We start from the raw sequence: 10,961 nt of genomic DNA, 5'->3' as shown, positions 1-10,961 counted from the left end.
TGTTTTATTTTCTTTTGTTGCTTTGTTTTGCTCTGTCTTGTTTTTGTGTGTGTATGTGCATATTATTATCTCTGCAGGCCCATCTAGATATGATAGGTGGGATAAAAGGGATAGGGGGAGAAGGGGGGAAAGGAAGTGGTGTTAATAAACCCATGGACAAGGGGACAACAAGTGGTCCAAATTGGTGGTGAGGTGGGTGTGGGAGGTCTGGTAGGGCATGTTCAAGGGTAATGTAATGAAGAGGTATTGCTGAAACCCAGGTGGGGATGGAACATGATAGTGGGACAGGGATAGTGCTAAGAGGCAAAGGGCATTTATAGAGGTCTAGATAAAGACATGTACATATGCAAATATATTTATATATAAGGATGGGGAAATAGATCTATGTGCCTATATTTATAGGTTTAGTATTAAGGTAGTAGAAGGACATCAGGCCTCCACTCAAGTACTCCCTCAATGCAAGAATACTTTCTTCTATTAAATTGGCATTTTATGATGTGCACCCTCTGAACACACCCGCTGAAGACAAAGCGGGTGAATAAGTAAATGTGGTGAAGAAAGCTGATGGTGCCCGACTATCAAAAGAGATAATGTCTGGGGTCTTAAAGGCTTGAAGATAAACAAGAGGCCATCTAGCTCAGAAGCAACAAAGCCCACATGGAAGAACACACCAGCCTGTGTGATCATGAGGTTCTGAAGGGATCAATTATCAGGCATCAAAGAACAAAAAATCATATCATTGGGTGCCACCTCCATGATATGATCGCTGAGGACAAAGGGGTGCATAAGCAAATGTGGCGAATGAAGCTAATGGTGCCCGGCTTTCAAAAGATATAGCGTCTGGGCTCTTAAAGGCTTGAAGGTAAACAAGCGGCCCTGTAGCTCAGAAGCAACAAAGCCCACAGGGAAGAAGCACACCAGCCTGTGCAATCAGAAGGTGTTGAAGGCATCAGGTATAAGGCATCATCAGAACAAAATAATCTTACCATAGTGAATGAAGGGGAAAGTGCAGAGTGGAGACCCAAAGCCCATTTGTCGGCTACTGGAGATCCCCTTGCAGAGGGGTCTAGGGGAGGAGATGAGTCAGTCAAGGTGTGATATAGCACCAATGAAAAATTCAACTTTCCTCTAGTTCCTAAATGCTTCCCCCGCCCCACTGTCATGATCCAAATTCTACCTTGCAAGTCTGGCTAGACCAGAAGATGTACACTGGTACAGATATGAACTGGAAACACAGGGAATCTAGGGCGGATGATCCCTTCAGAACCAGGGGTGTGTGTGGTGATACTGGGAGGGTAGAGGGATAGTGAGTTGGAAAGAGGGAACCAATTACGATTCTACATGTGACCTCCCCCCTGGGGGATAGACAGCAAAAAAGGGGGTGAAGGGAGAAGTTGGACAGGGCAAGCCATGACAAAATAATAATTTATAAATTATCAAGGGCTCATGAGGGAGGGGTAAAAAAGAGGACCTGATGCCAAGGGCTTACGTGGAGAGCAAATGTTTTGAGAATGATGAGGGCAGAGAATGTACAGATGTGCTTTACACAATTGATGTATGTATGGATTGTGATAAGAGTTGTAAGAGCCCCTAATAAAATGTTTTAAAAAAAGGAGTTGGAACTGACTCAGCAAACAACCCTTAACCACAAGTTTTCATAGCCTTGACTTTTGTCCGCTCCCCCACATCCATGGCTGTGTTTGCAGCACAGGTAAATAGAGAGACAGACAGCCTCTGTCAAGCCTGCATGTATGCCTAGGTATAGTCCCATCCTCCCTCCCACGCCCATTCACCCGGTGTCCGCCTGTGTGTCCATGTGCTTACTCACAGGGCGAACGCTAGTACAGGATTCTGTATATAACAGTATGTGTCTCTGCTATTGGGCACAATCTTTACAGAAGTGACTTGTCGGGCCTTTCTAGCCACCGTGTGGGTTTAAACTGCCACCTTTTCTATCAGTGGCAAAGCTCAAACCATTGGTACCCCAGCACCCTAGACACACACACGTTTATGAATGTGTGTGTGTGAATCTCTTGCTTTCTCTTTCTCTTGTTTACACACTTGCGCTCGCTCTCGCTCTAGCCTTGCAGTTATCCATCTAGCTATCTGGTTGGTTTCAAAAACCTTATGTGAAAACAGAATTTAAAGAGAATGGAATTTTTCCATGAACTTTTTGATGCTCCTTCATAGCTGCCAATGGTGCTGCTTCTCTGGAGAACCCGGACCCCGGGTTCCGACTCCCGGCAGCTCCCTGTGCAGCAGGACGGCACACTGCCTGGCCCTGCGCCGTCCTCACCACTCTCCCTGGGCTGTGACTGCCACTGTGCCAATCCGTCTAGTCCAGGGTCTTCTTTTTCGCTGCCTGTGTGAGTCTGTGTAGACGAGAGAAACAAATCCATGGACACACATATGTGTATAAGAAAGAGATTTATATACAAGAGCAATTGAACATTGAGAAAACACCCCAGCCCAGTCCCGATCAAGTCCATATGTCCGATATTAGTCCATATGTCAGACAGAAATCCATAAAGTCCTCTTCAGACTCACGAAACACAAGCAATGATGCCAAATGTAGAAGATCACAGGCCAGTGGGTAGCAAGTCTTTGAATCCAGTGTCATTGGAAACATCTCAGCACTGGCAGGGGTCTCTGCATCAGGGTGGGTCCATGTGTCTTGTCAGCTGCTCTGATTCCCAGGGTGTGAGCAGATAGCCCCCCACCTCCAAGGCGGAAGTCCCGGATTTCTCAAAATTCTCAGAAGGCCATGCCCACACAGAAGCCTCATTGGCTATGATCTGATTGGCAGACTAGACTCCACCCCTTCACTCTTAATCCTTTCAAATTGACAATTATATAACCACCAAACTGCCCCTCTACTTTACCAAGCATGACGTCCCCCTTGAGGACATCACCACTATTGTAAGTCTCACTGGAAATGCAAGGATTCAAAAGTAACTCGTGGGATATCTCAGACATTTTCTCCTTTCACCACAGATCTGGAGGGAAAAAGAATTTTTTAACACTGTGGGATCATTACAATCATTTAATCTCTTTGCAAACATTTATGACACAGTATCTGACTCACAGGGAACCCGGAATGCTGGCTCATTAAGTGATCATTAAATAGACATTGGGATTTTGCTCCCCCTCAAGCATTTCTGACAGGTGTTGAATTGTGAAGACATTTCAGGCTTAGCTCTCCCAGGGAAGGGGGTGGGTGGGTGGGGAGGGGGGAGGGGGGCGGGACCTGAGCGCAGCTGCTCTACCTTTGCCCTCATTAGTCTTTCCAAGGGCTGGCTTTGCCTATTGTTCTGGGCCACATTTCTTTCACCACAGATTCCGCCAACGTGAGTGAGAAATTGGAATGACAGCCGGGAAAGGTCTGGGAACATCTGTCTGTCACAAAGGAAGCACTGTGTCTGCCCATCTATTGTTTGGAACTGTGGAGGGAACTGCGTCAGGTCAGAGTTGAAGAGGTCAGTGTTGTCCATATGGGCCAGGCTGGGTGGGCAGTGGGGAGGTGCGCTGGCAGATGGGTTACTCAGGTGGTGGATGAATTTCCGGCGATGGCCATAACAGATTAGTATGAATGGGGTGAATTCACGCTACAGAGATGTGTCCTCTCCCAGTTCAGGAGGCCAGAAATCTACAAATCAAGATGGCATCAGAGCCGTACTCCCGCTGGAAGGTCTAGGGCAGAGTCCACCCTTGCTGCTCCCAACTTCTGAGGCCACAGGCATTTCTTGGCTTGGGGCAGCATCCCTCCCATCATGGCCTCCATCTTCAATGATGCCCTTCTTCTCTGAGTCCCTCATCGTCTGTCTGTGTCCCTTGTCATTGCATTTCAGGCTCGCCGGTTATAGGCGAGATGAGCTCAAACGGATGACAGCTGAGGAATCCTTCTGCCAAAAAAGGTCAGCTTCCCAAGGACAGGGGTTAAGACTCAGCCATATTTTTTGAGGGGTCACCGGTTAATCCAATACAGGTGGGATTGGCACATGTTAGTTACCTTGTGCAAATGATCCTAGTGAAATGATCCATGCAAATGAAACTTTTCCTTTTTGACTGTTTCTAAGAGGAGGTGTGCTGAACATCACTCTGCATGCCGAGCCGGCCGGCTCATTTCAGGGAAGAAGCCTGGGACAACCCTTTCCATAATGGCCCAAAGCCTTGGACTCTCTCCCAGCCACGGTGGATCTCTGGAGCCAGTTTCACATCTTTACAGTTGTTTGCCTTTGTAGGTAAGGTCAGAAAATCACTTCCAACCACCGAGAAAACAGCTCGCTGTTAAACAAACACAATCACAAAAAGCCTGATTTGGAAATTTACTAAGTTTTTGTTAGAAATAATTATCTAGCTTCCTCCCCTGCCCTCAAATGGTTCCATGAGAAGTAGATGACACATTTTTATATTTTGAAAGCAATAAAATTATTTTATTAAAATGTTTTCAGAGGAGGGAAAAAGGTGCAATTGGGTTGACAGTGTGACAGAAAACAGACAGGATGCAGACAACGTAGCATTGTGACGTTCCTGATCCCTTACACCAGTTCGTGTAGACCTTGTTTTCCAGGAGCTTCACGTTTCTAAGAGAACTAGGTAACTGGTTCAGAGAAAGATGACACCAGGGTCTCCAAACAGTGGCAGCGGCGTGACCTAATGCTATAGTCAAAACTGACTCAGTGGTAGCAAGTTTGGTTTGGGGACTTTTTGGTAAAGTAAAGCTAAGTGCACCACAAAGGACAAATCTCAAAGACCCAAGTCGCAGAAAAGGCGCGGGTGTGTCAAGTTTGAGACCATGCATGCTCATCCTGTATCTTGTTTAGAGGTGCCTTCTGTGGTGCAGTGACCGTGAAAAAGACCCGTGTCTCGAAATGCAGTGGCCCAGGTTCAAGACAGCGGTCCCTCTCTGGGAAGGGAGGAAGAAGGAAGGGATGTGAGGAGGTTGAAACCAACAGTCAGCCATCAGGTGCTAACGGAAAGTTGGAGGCTTGAGCCTTTCCCAGAGGCACCTGGGAAAACAGGCAAATGATTTACTTTTGAAAACGCAGCCTCTGGGGTCCAGTGGCAGGATGGCACCAGCCAGGTGATTCTGCCCCCGCTCCTGGCTGCTGACCTGGGCAAGCCCCCGAGTGGTCTTTCATTCCAGGACGTCAGGGGTGACTGGCCTGGGCACCACACTCTTCCTGTGGGCCCATCTCATCGAGCCACACACTGCGGGTGTTAAAGAAGAAGAGAAGAGATGAGTTGGCATAAACGCTTGAAACACGAAGAGAGAAAGCGCCAGGGAGCAACGCCAGCGGTTCCCCCACACTGACCGATCTTTTGATTGTAAAGGAGAGCAAACAGTTACGTGTGAATACATATCGTCAGCCTTTGTGTGCCGCATCATTAAGTCAAACAAAACAAACAAAACAAAAATACTTCTGTGTTCTTTGGCTATTGTGTATTGTGATCACGTTCAGAAAATGTCAGCTCTAAGGTATAATATTAAGAGCGTTTCAAGTGAGAAGGTACAGTGGGTTATGTGTACAGGTTGAAAAGGGCCATCCATAAGCAAAGTTCAATATGAATTTTTTAAAGTTCAATATTAATTTTTTAAGCCCAATATGAATGTTTTTTAAAGCCTTTAACCTGATAGCCCTGTCCTCCGACCGACCTGGGGCTCCCATGAGTCCCAACCAACTCGGCTTCCTGCACACTCACAACGACCGTGTGAGAACATGGCAAGCATGGGGGGGTTGGGGGGCAGTGTCATGACTCTCTGGGTTGGTGTGTAAGTTTCAAAGGAGGCCCTCTTTTCTGTTGGTTGAAGACACGGCGTCCTCAAAACGCCCTGCTGCCGAGTGCTAGGGAGATGGCGGGACGGGGTGATGGTGGTAGATAAACGGGGAGTGGAATTGAGAGATGATGGATTTCAACAACACGTGGACTAACAGAGGAGCAGCGATTGAGACCAGGCTCTGTGGTTGTGCTTGAGCGTTATGCAACTGTAATTGGAGGCACCTTTTGAACCTCCATTTCTTTATCTGTGTAATGGGGCTTCTCTCTGTCTGCCCAGCCTGCTTCACAAGGATGCTGCGGAAGTAGATGAGACGATCAGAGCAGAGCGAAGCACGCCATTGAAATAATTGCTGCTAATTACTGAGCAGTTACCGTGATGTCAGACAGGCTCTGGTTAAACATTCATTAAGGCTGATAGCAACTCTATGAGATAGGCATTATTTTCCACATTTTTTTGTTTTTTGCAGGTGGGAAGCCAATATGGCCAATACAGTTGATTTCCCCATGCCCTTCCTTCCTTCCTTACAGCCCTTGCCAACAAAGAAGGGAAACCAGATTAAGGGGATCCCCCACCACAGTCAGTCACCCCATGCCCTGGCACAGAGACCTCTGACCAACAAAGACAGTGATGAATGATGCGGTCAACTAGATCCTTTTGGACATCAGGAGTCTGGGTACCACAGAGGGAACCGGTTCACTGGCAGCAGAACTAGCGATGACAAAATACAGAGAAGGCACTGAGGTTGAGGGCAACTCACGGTACCGGTCAGTGTGCGGTTTAGGCTGTGAGGTAGCAGAAGCCATGGAATAGAGTTGCCCAGTTCCTTGGTTAGTGGTGGCACCAACTGCATCCACTGCCATGGGAGCTGATTCTGACTCACAGTACCCCTGTAGAGGGTTCCAGGCCTGCCAGCCTTTACAGGAGCAGACAGCCTTACTCTGCTGAGGTGGTTTTGACCCACTGACCTGGCAGTGAGCAGCCCAGTGCTCCCCCAGCAGCACCGCCGGGGCTCCTGGGCAGGAACAAAGAGATGCCGATGCACCCTCATGTTGGAATCACGCAAATGGCACGTGGTTGCAGCGGTCATCGCCCCAGCAGGAAATGCGGGATTCTCTCAGCAGGTTGAGGAAGAGACGGTGTTGAAGGCCCTGTGCCTGGGTCACCATGAGTCGGGGTGGACTCATCAAGCAGCTAGCCACAGCGCGTAGGGTTAGGAACCCCTGGGTGATACAGCTGGTCCATGCGCTTGACTGCTAACTAAAATGTGGACCTACTTTCCAGGCCACCAGTGCGGTAAAAAGCCCTGGTGATCTACTGCCCCCCAAACCTGCCACTGAAAACCCCGTGGGGGATGCCTCCACTCTGTCTGCCACACGCCAGAGCACCCGGAGTCAGACTCGACTCAGTGGCAACTTGTGACTTGTATGGAGAGTTCGTTTGGATTGAATTGCGCATCCCCTCAAAATGTGAGCTGAAATTTTAAGCTCCATGCCTATGCGTGGAACCCAGTTTCTTTGTTATGTGAATGAGGCCACAAGGAGAAACAGAAGGTACATGAGGATCGTCAAGGACCGAAGACTACCTGGGCCTATGGACAAGGAAGGAATAGGTATGGCTACGACTCGGACTTGGACTTTCAGCCCCAAGAACTCTGAGAAAACAAATGTAAGGCCGTGTCACTTGCTACGTTATGTAGCAGCACTAGGAAACAAAGACAAAGGTTACAGGAAGCCAACGAAGTATGCTGAAGTCCCGAAGGACCAGCAGCCGTGGACAATCCCTTCGCCCCCAGAGGTTTAAAGCACAGAGAGAGCGAGGTTCGAGAATGTGGTGAGACTTTAGCTGTAGGAATGGGTTGGCCCGCAGGAGAGTAAAGGAAGCACTGGCAACACTTGCCCTGGCAGGGAAAGCGCTGGGGGAAGAAAGACCCCAGGCCACCCTCTCTTGCTCTCTTATCACTGCTTGGTGCTGCCCGTTGATCACACCCAACCAGAATCCAGAGGGCAAGAACACATGGTTGATGTTGTCCATTCAGGATAGAGACTAGATCCAGAGGAGTAGATGGAACTTTCAGAACAGGGATCAGGATGTCAAGGGAACCCAAATACCAGATCATTCTAGAAAGTTCTCAGTCCCTTGAGCAGAAGTCATGCAGCTGCTTGGGGGTTTCAGGAGAGCTGTCTCCCCACCTTCATAGGTGTGTGAACAACACCTGGCCTGGCGGGAGGTCTGGAGGGAGCCATCTCCTGCAATGGACAGAGCTCCGCACAAAAAGGTGGAGCTCTTGCTCTGATCATGGAACCAAAGCTCAAAAACTTAGGTGTAGGATGGTCTTTCCAAGCCAATACACAGTGCGTAAAAATGTGATTTCCGTCTTATGATAAAGTGCAGAAGCCCTTGACCAAGTTATTTGACAGAAAGCCAAATGCGGGGGTATTATATGGGCAAAGAGGATAGCGAAGGCAGCTCCTCCTGGCAGAGGGAAGAGTCTGGAGGAGGGTGTTTAGCTTTGCAGTGATAAGGTTTGAACCACAGAGCCAGGTGAGGGAGGAACGCTTGCTGGCTTGTCTGCAACTCGCCAAACAATGCTCCAGGGACTACGGAGGTGGCAGTGAACAAGAGAAACTCCTGCCTTCCTGGAATTTACGCTAATTGAGCTGAGAGAGTCGATGCAATGTCCAAGGAGAGCCAACAACAGAAAGGAAAGGTGGGTTTTAAGAGGCCTGCCAAGAGAGAAGGTGAAGTGAAGTCAAGCAAAAAGTCAGAAGAGCCATGAAGGACAACTAATGTGGGCGCGCCTGTCGTCCTACAAACCCAGGGAGAGAAGACAGCGGCAGACAGGGGGTCCAGCGGGCTAATTGATGCTGGGGTCCGAGACCAAACGGGAGGCCATTTGCAGACTTGGCCAGGGCAATGCGAAGGCGTGGGTAGAAGGCAGGTCATGGGAGGTCCTCTGGCAGCCTTACAGCTTTGGCTGTCAACAGAGGTACTGTTTGGGGAAGGGAGCTGGGTTCCCACACTGCAGCAGCAGATCTTATCGAGAATCTTAGTAGCACAGAGGACCCAGGTTTGGACAGTCCTAGCGCCTGACTTATGCCAAATCATCTCATAAGGAACGGGCTGACTTTCAACTCCAAGAGCAGTTTGGTAATTGTCACCTAGCGCTCTCTATTTCCAGTGGTGGAAAGGTTTGTGTCCATTCTTGAGGGTGCCTTCTTTCCGGTTTTAAGCTCCTTGGAGAAGTGAATGATTTCTCAGAGGTTAATGTTCTCAAAGTACAGAGCGGATTGGAATGGCCACATTTGAGATGCATTTCACCTTGGCCCTGTGAGTCAGAATTGGCTTGGGGGCTATGAATGAGATGGTGGACGTCTCTGCTGGTCCCTTCACATATCCCTGACCTCTTAACCTGGAGATACCCCAGTGATAAGGGGTATGGAGTGACCAGGTCTTGGAGTGACCTTTTTCTGCTTATAGACACGCTCATGGAAATCTCATGATTTTCAATAATGACACCCCCCAAATCCATATCTCTACCCATGCACTTTGAACATGTCAGGAGAGACCAGTACCTGCAGAAGGACATTGTGTTTGGCCCTGTTGACCAGAGAAACAAATCCAGAGACACTCAGATATGTGTAAGAGAGAGCTTTATGTCCAGAAATAGTTACATACCAGGAAAACATCCCAGCCTAGTCCAACTCAAGTCCATAAGTCCAATCCTAGTCCTTAAGTCCCTCTTCAGACTCCCCAAACCACATGCAATGATGCAGACTGCAGGAACTTCACTGGCTGGTGGGTGCAAAGTTTTGTGGATTCACTGGTGGTGGACGCATCTCCAGGTCTCACACAGGTCTCCATGTGGCATCCACAGGAAGTTCTAAGCAGAGAGAGAGAATGGCCCTCCTCGAGTGAGCCGTTGTTCTCAGTGGCACCTCCAAATGCAGTCATCAAGCTGTGATCCGATTGACAGGCTAAACACCCATATCTTCCTATGGGTGTCATGTTGGCACAAAAAGCCTATCACAGACATCATGCTTGGTAAAGTCTAGGGCCAGTGAAAGGGAGGGAGCCCCGCAGTGCGATGGACGGACACAGTGGGGGCAATGAAGGGTTCGAGCACAGGAGCACTTGTGAGGATGGCGCAGGACCGGGCAGTGTTTCGCTCTGTTGTACCTCGGGTCGCTATGGGTCGGAACGGACTCCTTGGAACCTAACAACAACAGCAGCCAGATTTCTCACGTAAGCTCCAGATTTCAATAGCCAGCCCCCGGCTTGACACGCTCACTTGGATACCTAATAGATAGCTTAAAGTCTGTCTGTCCAGTAAGGACCTCCTGCCTTTCACTCCTGTATCTACAACATCACGACGTCCCCTTTAGAGCCATAGAAACTCCATTCTTCTACTTGCTTGGATCACAACCCTTGAGGTTGCCCCCTGACTTATTTTTCTCACTACCTCCAATCCATTTGGCTCCATCCAGTAGAATGTGTAAGGAAATCCAGACCACTTCACACCACCTCCAATACTACCACCTGGTCTGGGCCACCATCATCTCGATCCTACATGATCACACTGGCCTTTTGATTGGTTTGTTCCCAACCAAAAGCAAGGGCGATTATTCATATGTAAGTCAGATCCTGTCACTCTGCTTAAAGCCATCCGGTAGGTCCTCAGTTGTAAGGGTCCCCCTGCCTCTGGGGTCATCTCCTCCCCTTGTCCCCTCTGCTCACTCTGCTCCGGGCTTCCAAGCATCTTTGATTCAGAGCTCATTGCCATCAAGTTGCTGTCGACTCACAGCAACCCTATAGAACCGAGTGGACCTGCCCTTGTGTGTTTGTGAGACTGTAACTCTTTATGGAAGTAGAAAGCTTCATCTTTCTCCTCTGGATCGACTGGTGGTTTTTGAACTACTAACTGTGTGCCCACTACTAACTATGAGGCCAGCTCGTAACCCACTACACCACCACATGCCAAGCATCTTCTGCCTCAGTTTTGCTTCCCTTTCTCCCAGATTGCTCCCGTACCTTGAGACCCGTTTAGTTCACTCACTCTTTTAAGGGCTTTGTCCCAATCTCACCTCCACAGTGAGGCCTTCCTTGATTGAATGCTGAAATTCCTACAGCCAAAGACTCCTTCCTCCCCTTCCTTGCTGTGTTTTTCTCCAAGGCCTTTGTT

This window comes from Tenrec ecaudatus, chromosome 1, assembly GCF_050624435.1.
Source record: "Tenrec ecaudatus isolate mTenEca1 chromosome 1, mTenEca1.hap1, whole genome shotgun sequence".
NCBI classification, from domain to species: Eukaryota; Metazoa; Chordata; class Mammalia; order Afrosoricida; family Tenrecidae; genus Tenrec; species Tenrec ecaudatus.
This window is presented reverse-complemented; position numbering follows the sequence as displayed.